A 12,990-nucleotide genomic window follows, 5' to 3' on the forward strand; every position below is an offset into this window, starting at 1 on the left:
CCTGTTCCGAACTCCTCCTACTCCTCATCCTGCCTTTAGGGTACAAAAAATTGTAATCGGGGCCTAGTCTGGGTTTGTACATGTGAGATACACCTTTTTATATCATATTTTCTATTCCGCTCTTCAATCTACACCCTTTGGGGAAAAAAGAATTAAATTGCGGCATAGTCTGTATCGGTACGTGTGAGATACACCTTCCAAATTTTTGGGGCGCATCTTCCACCACCGAGGATTGCAGGGTGCTTCAGTTTGCCTCCTGCCTGTTCAGAACTCCTCCTACTCCTCATCGTGCCTTTAGGGTACAAAAAATTGTAATCGGGGCCTAGTCTGTGTTTGTACATGTGAGATATACTTTTTTATATCATATTTTCTATTCCGCTATTCAATCTACACCCTTTGGGGTAAAAAGAATTAAATTGCGGCATAGTCTGTATCGGTATGTGTGAGATACACCTTCCAAATTTTTGGGGCGCATCTTCCACCGCCGAGGATTGCAGGGTGCTTCAGTTTGCCTCCTGTTCCGAACTCCTCCTACTCCTCATCCTGCCTTTAGGGTACAAAAAATTGTAATCGGGGCCTAGTCTGGGTTTGTACATGTGAGATACACCTTTTTATATCATATTTTCTATTCCGCTCTTCAATCTACACCCTTTGGGGAAAAAAGAATTAAATTGCGGCATAGTCTGTATCGGTACGTGTGAGATACACCTTCCAAATTTTTGGGGCGCATCTTCCACCACCGAGGATTGCAGGGTGCTTCAGTTTGCCTCCTGCCTGTTCAGAACTCCTCCTACTCCTCATCCTGCCTTTAGGGTACAAAAAATTGTAATCGGGCCTAGTCTGGGTCTGTACGTGTGAGATACACTTTTTTATATCATATTTTCTATTCCGCTCTTCAATCTACACCCTTTGGGGAAAAAAGAATTAAATTGCGGCATAGTCTGTATCGGTACGTGTGAGATACACCTTCCAAATTTTTGGGGCGCATCTTCCACCGCCGAGGATTGCAGGGTGCTTCAGTTTGCCTCCTGTTCCAAACTCCTCCTACTCCTCATCCTGCCTTTAGGGTACAAAAAATTGTAATCGTGGGCCTAGTCTGGGTTTGTACGTGTGAGATACACTTTTTTATATCATATTTTCTATTCCCGCTATTCAATCTACACCCTTTGGGGTAAAAAGAATTAAATTGCGGCATAGTCTGTATCAGTACGTGTGAGATACACCTTTCAAATTTTTGGGGCGCATCTTCCACCGCAGAGGATTGCAGGGTGCTTCAGTTTGCCTCCTGTTCCGAACTCCTCCTACTCCTCATCCTGCCTTTAGGGTACAAAAAATTGTAATCGGGGCCTAGTCTGGGTTTGTACTTGTGAGATACACCTTTTTATATCATATTTTCTATTCCGCTATTCAATCTACACCCTTTGGGGTAAAAAGAATTAAATTGTGGCATAGTCTGTATCGGTACGTGTGAGATACACCTTCCAAATTTTTGGGGCGCATCTTCCACCCACGAGGATTGCAGGGTGCTTCAGTTTGCCTCCTGCCTGTTCCGAACTCCTCCTACTCCTCATCCTGCCTTTAGGGTACAAAAAATTGTAATCGGGCCTAGTCTGGGTCTGTACGTGTGAGATACACCTTTTTATATCATATTTTCTATTCCGCTATTCAATCTACACCCTTTGGGGTAAAAATAATTAAATTGCGGCATAGTCTGTATTGGTACGTGTGAGATACACCTTCCAAATTTTTGGGGCGTATCTTCCACCGTCGAGGATTGCAGGGTGCTTCAGTTTGCCTCCTGTTTTGAACTCCTCCTACTCCTCATCCTGCCTTTAGGGTACAAAAAAGTGTAATCGGGGCCTAGTCTGGGTTTGTACGTGTGAGATACACCTTTTTATATCATATTTTCTATTCCGCTATTCAATCTACACCCTTTGGGGTAAAAAGAATTAAATTGCGGCATAGTCTGTATCGGTACGTGTGAGATACACCTTCCAAATTTTTGGGGCGCATCTTCCGCCGAGGATTGCAGGGTGCTTCAGTTTGCCTCCTGTTCCGAACTCCTCCTACTCCTCATCCTGCCTTTAGGGTACAAAAAAGTGTAATCAGGGCCTAGTCTGGGTCTGTACGTGTGAGATACACCTTTTTATATCATATTTTCTATTCCGCTATTCAATCTACACCCTTTGGGGTAAAAATAATTAGATTGCGGCATAGTCTGTATCGGTACGTGTGAGATACACCTTCCAAATTTTTGGGGCGCATCTTCCACCGCCGAGGATTGCAGGGTGCTTCAGTTTGCCTCCTGTTCCGAACTCCTCCTACTCCTCATCCTGCCTTTAGGGTACAAAAATTGTAATCGGGGCCTAGTCTGGGTGTGTACGTGTGAGATACACCTTTTTATATCATATTTTCTATTCCGCTATTCAATCTACACCCTTTGGGGTAAAAATAATTAAATTGCGGCATAGTCTGTATCGGTACGTGTGAGATACACCTTCCAAATATTTGGGGCGCATCTTCCACCGCCGAGGATTGCAGGGTGCTTCAGTTTGCCTCCTGCCTGTTCCGAACTCCTCCTACTCCTCATCCTGCCTTTAGGGTACAAAAAATTGTAATCGGGGCCTAGTCTGGGTCTGTACGTGTGAGATACACCTTTTTATATCATATTTTCTATTCTGCTATTCAATCTACACCCTTTGGGGTAAAAAGAATTAAATTGCGGCATAGTCTGTATCGGTACGTGTGAGATACACCTTTCCAATTTTTGGGGCGCATCTTCCACCGCCGAGGATTGCAGGGTGCTTCAGTTTGCCTCCTGCCTGTTCCGATCTCCTCCTACTCCTCATCCTGCCTTTAGGGTACAAAAAATAGTAATCGGGGCCTAGTCTGGGTCTGTACGTGTGAGATAGATACACCTTTTGATATTATATTTTCTATTCCGCTATTCAATCTACACCCTTTGGGGTAAAAAGAATTAAATTGCGGCATAGTCTGTATCGGTACGTGTGAGATACACCTTCCAAATTTTTGGGGCGCATCTTCCACCGCCGAGGATTGCAGGGTGCTTCAGTTTGCCTCCTGTTCCGAACTCCTCCTACTCCTCATCCTGCCTTTAGGGTACAAAAATTGTAATCGGGGCCTAGTCTGGGTGTGTACGTGTGAGATACACCTTTTTATATCATATTTTCTATTCCGCTATTCAATCTACACCCTTTGGGGTAAAAATAATTAAATTGCGGCATAGTCTGTATCGGTACGTGTGAGATACACCTTCCAAATTTTTGGGGCGCATCTTCCACCGCCGAGGATTGCAGGGTGCTTCAGTTTGCCTCCTGCCTGTTCCGAACTCCTCCTACTCCTCATCCTGCCTTTAGGGTACAAAAAATTGTAATCGGGGCCTAGTCTGGGTCTGTACGTGTGAGATACACCTTTTTATATCATATTTTCTATTCTGCTATTCAATCTACACCCTTTGGGGTAAAAAGAATTAAATTGCGGCATAGTCTGTATCGGTACGTGTGAGATACACCTTTCCAATTTTTGGGGCGCATCTTCCACCGCCGAGGATTGCAGGGTGCTTCAGTTTGCCTCCTGCCTGTTCCGATCTCCTCCTACTCCTCATCCTGCCTTTAGGGTACAAAAAATAGTAATCGGGGCCTAGTCTGGGTCTGTACGTGTGAGATAGATACACCTTTTGATATTATATTTTCTATTCCGCTATTCAATCTACACCCTTTGGGGTAAAAAGAATTAAATTGCGGCATAGTCTGTATCGGTACGTGTGAGATACACCTTTCCAATTTTTTGGGCGCATCTTACACCGCCGAGGATTGCAGGGAGCTTCAGTTTGCCTCCTGCCTGTTCCAAACTCCTCCTACTCCTCATCCTGCCTTTAGGGTACAAAAAATAGTAATCGGGGCCTAGTCTGGGTCTGTACGTGTGAGATAGATACACCTTTTGATATCATATTTTCTATTCTGCTATTCAATCTACACCCTTTGGGGTAAAAAGAATGAAATTGCGGCATAGTCTGTATCGGTACGTGTGAGATACACCTTTCCAATTTTTTGGGCGCATCTTACACCGCCGAGGATTGCAGGGTGCTTCAGTTTGCCTCCTGTTCCGAACTCCTCCTACTCCTCATCCTGAATTTAGGGTACAAAAAATAGTAATCAGGGCCTAGTCTGTGTCTGTGCGTGTGAGATAGATACACCTTTTGATATCATATTTTCTATTCCGCTATTCAATTTACACCCTTTGGGGTAAAAGAATTAAATTGCGGCATAGTCTGTATCGGTACGTGTGAGATACACCTTTCCAATTTTTGGGGCGCATCTTCCACCGCCTAGGATTGCAGGGTGCTTCAGTTTGCCTCCTGTTCCGAACTCCTCCTACTCCTCATCTTGCCTTTAGGGTACAAAGAATTGTAATCGGGGCCTAGTCTGGGTTTGTACGTATGAGATACACCTTTTTATATCATATTTTCTATTCCTCTATTCAATCTACACCCTTTGGGGTAAAAATAATTAAATTGCGGCATAGTCTGTATTGGTACGTGTAAGATACACCTTTCCAATTTTTTGGGCGCATCTTACACCGCCGAGGATTGCAGGGTGCTTCAGTTTGCCTCCTGTTCCGAACTCCTCCTACTCCTCATCCTGCCTTTAGGGTATAAAAAATAGTAATCGGGGCCTGGTCTGGGTATGTACGTGTGAGATAGATACACCTTTTGATATCATATTTTCTATTCCGCTATTCAATCTACACCCTTTGGGGTAAAAATAATTAAATTGCGGCATAGTCTGTATCGGTACGTGTGAGATACACCTTTCCAATTTTTGGGGCGCATCTTCCACCGCCCAAGGATTGCAGGGTGCTTCAGTTTGCCTCCTTTTCCGAACTCCTCCTACTCCTCATCCTGCCTTTAGGGTACAAAAAATAGTAATCGGGGCCTAGTCTGGGTCTGTATGTGTGAGATAGATACACCTTTTGATATCATATTTTCTATTCCGCTATTCAATCTACACCCTTTGGGGTAAAAAGAATTAAATTGCGGCATATTCTGTATCGGTACGTGTAAGATACACCTTTCCAATTTTTTGGGCGCATCTGACATCGCCGAGGATTGCAGGGTGCTTCAGTTTGCCTCCTGTTCTGAACTCCTCCTACTCCTCATCCTAACTTTAGGGTACAAAAAATAGTAATCGGGGCCTAGTCTGGGTTTGTACGTGTGAGATACACCTTTTTATATCATATTTTATATTCTGCTATTCAATCTACACCCTTTGGGGTAAAAATAATTAAATTGCGGCATAGTCTGTATCGCTATGTGTGAGATACACCTTTCCAATTTTTTGGGCGCATCTTACACCGCCGAGGATTGCAGGGTGCTTCAGTTTGCCTCCTGCCTGTTCCGAACTCCTCCTACTCCTCATCCTGCCTTTAGGGTACAAAACATAGTAATCGGGGCCTAGTCTGGGTCTGTACATGTGAGATAGATACACCTTTTGATATCATATTTTCTATTCCGCTATTCAATCTACACCCTTTGGGGTAAAAAGAATTAAATTGCGGTATAATCTGTATCGGTACGTGTGAGATACACCTTTCCAATTTTTGGGGCGCATCTTCCACCGCCGAAGATTGCAGGGTGCTTCAGTTCTCCTCCTGTTCCGAACTCCTCCTACTCCTCATCCTGCCTTTAGGGTACAAAAAATTGTAATTGGGGCCTACTCTGAGTTTGTACGTGTGATATACACCTTTTTATATCATATTTTCTATTCCGCTATTCAATCTACACCCTTTGGGGTAAAAAGAATTAAATTGCGGCATAGTCTGTATCGCTATGTGTGAGATACACCTTTCCAATTTTTTGGGCGCATCTTACACCGCCGAGGATTGCAGGGTGCTTCAGTTTGCCTCCTGCCTGTTCCGAACTCCCCCTACTCCTCATCCTGCTTTAAGGGTACAAAAAATAGTAATCGTGGCCTAGTCTGGGTCTGTACGTGTGAGATAGATACACCTTTTGATATTATATTTTCTATTCCGCTATTCAATCTACACCCTTTGGGGTAAAAAGAATTAAATTGCGGCATAGTCTGTATCGGTACGTGTGAGATACACCTTTCCAATTTTTGGGGCGCATCTTCCACCGCCGAGGATTGCAGGGTGCTTCAGTTTGCCTCCTGCCTGTTCCGAACTCCTCCTACTCCTCATCCTGCCTTTAGGGTACAAAAAATTGTAATTGGGGCCTACTCTGAGTTTGTACGTGTGATATACACCTTTTTATATCATATTTTCTATTCCGCTATTCAATCTACACCCTTTGGGGTAAAAAGAATTAAATTGCGGCATAGTCTGTATCGGTACGTGTGAGATACACCTTTCCAATTTTTGGGGCGCATCTTCCACCGCCGAGGATTGCAGGGTGCTTCAGTTTGCCCCCTGTTCCCAACTCCTCCTACTCCTCATCCTGCCTTTAGGGTACAAAAAATAGTAATCGGGGCCTATTCTGAGTCTGTATGTGTGAGATAGATACACCTTTTGATATCATATTTTTTTTTCCGCTATTCAATTTACACCCTTTGGGGTAAAAAGAATTAAATTACGGCATATTCTGTATCGGTACGTGTGAGATACATCTTTCCAGTTTTTTGGGCGCATCTTACACCGCCGAGGATTGCAGGGTGCTTCAGTTTGCCTCCTGTTCCGAACTCCTCCTACTACTCATTCTGCCTTTAGGGTACAAAAAATTGTAATCGGGGCCAAGTCTGGGTTTGTACGTGTGAGATACACCTTTTTATATCATATTTTCTATTCTGCTATTCAATCTACACCCTTTGGGGTAAAAAGAATTAAATTGCGGCATAGTCTGTATCGGTACGTGTGAGATACACCTTTCCAATTTTTGGGGCGCATCTTCCACCGCCGAGGATTGCAGGGTGCTTCAGTTTGCCTCCTGCCTGTTCCGATCTCCTCCTACTCCTCATCCTGCCTTTAGGGTACAAAAAATAGTAATCGGGGCCTAGTCTGGGTCTGTACGTGTGAGATAGATACACCTTTTGATATCATATTTTCTATTCCGCTATTTAATCTACACCCTTTGGGGTAAAAATAATTAAATTGCGGCATAGTCTGTATCGCTATGTGTGAGATACACCTTTCCAATTTTTTGGGCGCATCTTACACCGCCGAGGATTGCAGGGTGCTTCAGTTTGCCTCCTGCCTGTTCCGAACTCCCCCTACTCCTCATCCTGCTTTAAAGGGTACAAAAAATAGTAATCGAAGCCTAGTCTGGGTCTGTACGTGTGAGATAGATACACCTTTTGATATTATATTTTCTATTCCGCTATTCAATCTATACCCTTTGGGGTAAAAATAATTAAATTGCGGCATAGTCTGTATCGGTACGTGTGAGATACACCTTTCCAATTTTTTGGGCGCATCTTACACCGCCGAGGATTGCAGGGTGCTTCAGTTTGCTTCCTGCCTGTTCCAAACTCCTCCTACTCCTCATCCTGCCTTTAGGGTACAAAAAATAGTAATCGGAGCCTAGTCTGGGTCTGTACGTGTGAGATAGATACACCTTTTGATATCATATTTTCTATTCCGCTATTCAATCTACACCCTTTGGGGTAAAATAATTAAATTGCGGCATAGTCTGTATCGGTACGTGTGAGATACACCTTTCCAATTTTTTGGGCGCATCTTACACCGCCGAGGATTGCAGGTTGCTTCAGTTTGCCTCCTGCCTGTTCCGAACTCCTCCTACTCCTCATCCTGCCTTTAGGGTACAAAAAATAGTAATTGGGGCCTAGTCTGGGTCTGTACGTGTGAGATAGATACACCTTTTGATATCATATTTTCTATTCCGCTATTCAATCTACACCCTTTGGGGTAAAAAGAATGAAATTGCGGCATAGTCTGTATCAGTACGTGTGAGATACACCTTTCCAATTTTTTGGGCGCATCTTACACCGCCGAGGATTGCAGGGTGCTTCAGTTTGCCTCCTGTTCCAAACTCCTCCTACTCCTCATCTTGCCTTTAGGGTACAAAGAATTGTAATCGGGGCCTAGTCTGGGTCTGTACGTGTGAGATAGATACACCTTTTGATATCATATTTTCTATTCCGCTATTCAATCTACACCCTTTGGGGTAAAAAGAATGAAATTGCGGCATAGTCTGTATCAGTACGTGTGAGATACACCTTTCCAATTTTTTGGGCGCATCTTACACCGCCGAGGATTGCAGGTTGCTTCAGTTTGCCTCCTGCCTGTTCCGAACTCCTCCTACTCCTCATCCTGCCTTTAGGGTACAAAAAATAGTAATTGGGGCCTAGTCTGGGTCTGTACGTGTGAGATAGATACACCTTTTGATATCATATTTTCTATTCCGCTATTCAATCTACACCCTTTGGGGTAAAAAGAATGAAATTGCGGCATAGTCTGTATCAGTACGTGTGAGATACACCTTTCCAATTTTTTGGGCGCATCTTACACCGCCGAGGATTGCAGGGTGCTTCAGTTTGCCTCCTGTTCCAAACTCCTCCTACTCCTCATCTTGCCTTTAGGGTACAAAGAATTGTAATCGGGGCCTAGTCTGGGTTTGTACGTATGAGATACACCTTTTTATATCATATTTTCTATTCCTCTATTCAATCTACACCCTTTGGGGTAAAAATAATTAAATTGCGTCATAGTCTGTATCGGTACATGTGAGATACACCTTTCCAATTTTTTGGGCGCATCTTACACCGCCGAGGATTGCAGGGTGCTTCAGTTTGCCTCCTGTTCCGAACTCCTACTCCTCATCCTGCCTTTAGGGTATAAAAAATAGTAATCGGGGCCTAGTCTGGGTCTGTACGTGTGAGATAGATACACCTTTTGATATCATATTTTCTATTCCGCTATTCAATCTACACCCTTTGGGGTAAAAAGAATTAAATTGTGGCATATTCTGTATCGGTACGTGTGAGATACACCTTTCCAATTTTTTGGGCGCATCTTACACCGCCGAGGATTGCAGGGTGCTTCAGTTTGCCTCCTGTTCCGAACTCCTCCTACTCCTCATCCTGCCTTTAGGGTACAAAAAATTGTAATCGGGGCCTAGTCTGGGTTTGTATGTGTGAGATACACCTTTTTATAAAATTTTTCCTATTCTTCTATTCAATATACACCCTTTTGGAGTGTAAAAAATTAAATTACGGCATAGTCTGTATCGGTACGTGTGAGATACACCTTTTAAATTTGTTTGCCACATCTCCTTCCACCACCGAGGATTGCAGGGCGCTTCAGTTTGCCTCCTGTTCCTAACTCCTCCTACTCTGCTTCCTCATCCTCTACCGCCTCCTCATCCGGTCAGCGTAACACCTTCACCACCAAGAAAGGTCTCTGGCTCCTCCTGCTTCCTCTTCTGCTGCAGTCTCGGCCTCTCCATCCATATATGTAGTGATACCGGCACCTGCCACCCCGCAAACAGACGATATGTCAGCAACACCACCACCTGGGTCACCAACCATCTCCACAATGTCCCGTGGAAGCGTTCAGCTTTCCATCTCCCAAACACTTGAGAGGAAGAGGAAGTACCCCCCTACCCACCCGCGATCCCTGGCCCTGAATGCCAGCATTTCAAAATTCTTGGCCTTTGAAATGCTGTCATTCCGTCTGGTGGAGACGCACAGTTTTAAAAGGCTTATGTCGGTGGCTGTCCCATAGTACGTCGTGCCCAGCCGCCACTACTTTTCCAGGCAAGCCATCCCTTCCCTGCACAAGCAAGTGGGGGAAAAAATCAGGTGTGCACTGCGCAACGCCATCTGTGCCAAGGTCCACCTAACTACCGATACGTGGACCAGTAAGCACGGTCAAGGGCGTTATATCTACCTAACGGCACACTGGGTAAATGCAGTGGCGGATGGGCCTGAGGCGGATAGCAATTTGGCGCACGTCCTTCCACCACCGAGGATTGCAGGGCGCTTCAGTTTGCCTCCTGTTCCTAACTCCTCCTACTCCGCTTCCTCATCCTCTACCGCCTCCTCATCCGGTCAGCGTAACACCTTCACCACCAACTTCAGCACAGCCAGGGGTAAACGACAGCAGGCAGTTTTAAAACGTGCCTGTTTGGAGGAAAAACCACACACCGCGCAGGAGTTGTGGAGGAGCATGGAACAGCAGACAAATGAGTGGTTGCTGCCAGCGAGCCTCAAGCATGTTCACAGCAGGGTGGCACCCAGGCCAGCTCATGGCCATCACTGGTGCGTGGCTGGGGGGATACAGAGGACACAGACGATACACCTCCCACAGAGGACAGCCTTTCGTTGCCTCTGGGCAGCCTGGCACACATGAGCGATTACATGCTGCAGTGTCTCCACAACGACCGCCGAGTTGTCCACATTCTAACTTGTGCTGATTACTGGGTGGCCACGCTGCTGGATCCCCGTTACAAGGACAACGTACCGTCCTTAATTCACTCACTGGAGCGCGATCGCAAGATGCGCGAGTACAAGCGCACGCTGGTAGACGCGATGCTGCTAGCATTCCCACCTGACAGCAGGGCCACAGTGGAAGCACAAGGCCAAGGCAGAGGAGGAGGAGGAAGAGGTCGCCAATGCAACCAGGGCACCGCCAGCACCTTAGAAGGCAGGGTTAGCATGGCCGAAATGTGGAAAAGCTTTGTCAGCACGCCACAAAAAACAGCAGCACCAGCAGCTCATATGGAACGTCTTAGCAGGAGGCAGCATTTCACCAACATGGTGGAGCAGTATGTGTGCACACGCCTACATGTAGTGAATGACGGGTCTGCCCCCTTCAACTTCTGGGTCTCCAAATTGGGCACATGGCCTGAGCTTGCCCTTTACGCCTTGGAGGGGCTGGTGTGCCCTGCAGCCAGTGTATTATCTGAACGTGTATTTAGCACGGCTGGGGGCGTTATCACAGACAAGCGCAGCCGCCTGTCCAGAGACAATGTGGACAAGCTCACGTTCATTAAAATGAACCAGGCATGGATCCCACAGGACTTTTCCGTACCTTGTGCAGAATAGAGATGGATACCGACCTTACCCAGCCATTGTTCTATTTTTGATCTTTTTCACTCTTTTGGGGTGTACCCTCATTTAAAATGACTGAAAAAAGCAGTGTTGGCTACCTCGTCCTCCTCCACCGCCGCTTCCACCTACACCGCCACATCCACCACCACCTCAACCTCCCTCCTACTCCATATGGGCCTGTTTGGGGGAAAAACCACACACCGCGCAGGAGTTGTGGAGGAGCATGGAACAGCAGACAAATGAGTGGTTGCTGCCAGCGAGCCTCAAGCCCGCCCTGGTGGTGTGCGATAACGGGCGAAATCTCATAGCAGCTCTGGGCCTAGCCGGTTTGACGCACATCCCTTGCCTGGCGCATGTGCTGAATTTGGTGGTGCAGAGGTTCCTTAAAAATTATCCCGATATGTCAGAGCTGCTGCAGAAAGTGTGGGCCGTCTGTGCGCACTTTTGGCGTTCTCACCCTGCTGCTGCTCGCCTGTCAGCGCTGCAGCGTAACTTCGGCCTTCCCGCTCACCGCCTTATATGTGACGTGCCCACAAGGTGGAACTCCACCTTGCACATGCTGGAAAGACTGTGCGAGCAGCAGCAGGCCATAGTGGAGTTTCAGCTGCAGCACGCACGCGTGAGTCGCTCTGCGGAACAGCCCCACTTCACCACCAATAACTGGGCCTCCATGCGAGACCTGTGTGCCTTGTTGCGCTGTTTTGAGAACTCCACCAACATAACCAGTGCCGATGACGCCGTTGTCAGCTTAACTATCCCACTTCTATGCCTCCTACAAAAAACGATTCGGGCGATGATGGAAGAGGATGTGGCACAGGAGGAGGAGGATGAAGAGGTAACATTTCCAAGGCTTTCAGGGCAGTAATTCGCAAGGGGCTCCGAGGGTGGGTTCCTACACACACAAACGCCAGGGACACAATTGTCCAGCAGGGGCACAGTTCTGGAGGATGAGGAGGAGGAGATGGAACCATGTTCACAGCAGGGTGGCACCCAGGCCAGCTCATGGCCATCACTGGTGCATGGCTGGGGGGATACAGAGGACACAGACGATACACCTCCCACCAAGTATTTGTCTTTCGTATTTGTCAGGACAGTCTTTCGTTGCCTCTGGGCAGCCTGGCACACATGAGCGATTACATGCTGCAGTGTCTCCACAACGTCCGCCGAGTTGCCCACATTCTAACTTGTGCTGATTACTGGGTGGCCAAGCTGCTGGATCCCCGTTACAAGGACAACGTACCATCCCTTATTCACTCACTGGCCAACGCAACCAGGGCACCGCCAGCACCTCAGAAGGCACATGGCCTGAGCTTGCCCTTTACGCCTTGGAGGTGCTGGCGTGCCCTGCAGCCAGTGTATTATCTGAACGTGTATTTAGCACGGCTGTGGGCGTTATCACAGAAAAGCGCAGCCGCCTGTCCAGAGACAATGTGGACAAGCTCACGTTCATTAAAATGAACCAGGCATGGATCCCACAGGACTTTTCCGTACCTTGTGCAGAATAGAGATGGATACCGACCTTACCCAGCCATTGTTCTATTTTTGATCTTTCTCACTCTTTTGTGGTGTACCCTCATTTAAAATGACTGAAAAAAAGCAGTGTTGGCTACCTCGTCCTCCTCCACCGCCGCTTCCACCTACACCGCCCATAGGTGTGCGCAGCCTATTGCATTAGGGTGTGCACCCCAAAGTTTAAATACACATGCATGTGTTTGCCTACATGTATATGGCCTCGGTACATTACTCTCCCTGCTGGCAAAGTGAAATAGAAGTGTGTGGCACTTCTCTTATGGCAGAGCAGGTCCGAGGGAGATCTTTCCCATCTCCTCACTGGCAAACAGAGCGATAATGCTAATGTGCCCTAAGTGATTAGCGTGTGGCCAGGCACACCCGGCACACCCTGTGCGCACGCCTATGACACCGCCACATCCACCACCACCTCAAC

The sequence above is a fragment of the Pelophylax lessonae genome (assembly GCF_965119305.1).
Source record: "Pelophylax lessonae genome assembly, chromosome: 8".
Classification (NCBI taxonomy): Eukaryota; Metazoa; Chordata; class Amphibia; order Anura; family Ranidae; genus Pelophylax; species Pelophylax lessonae.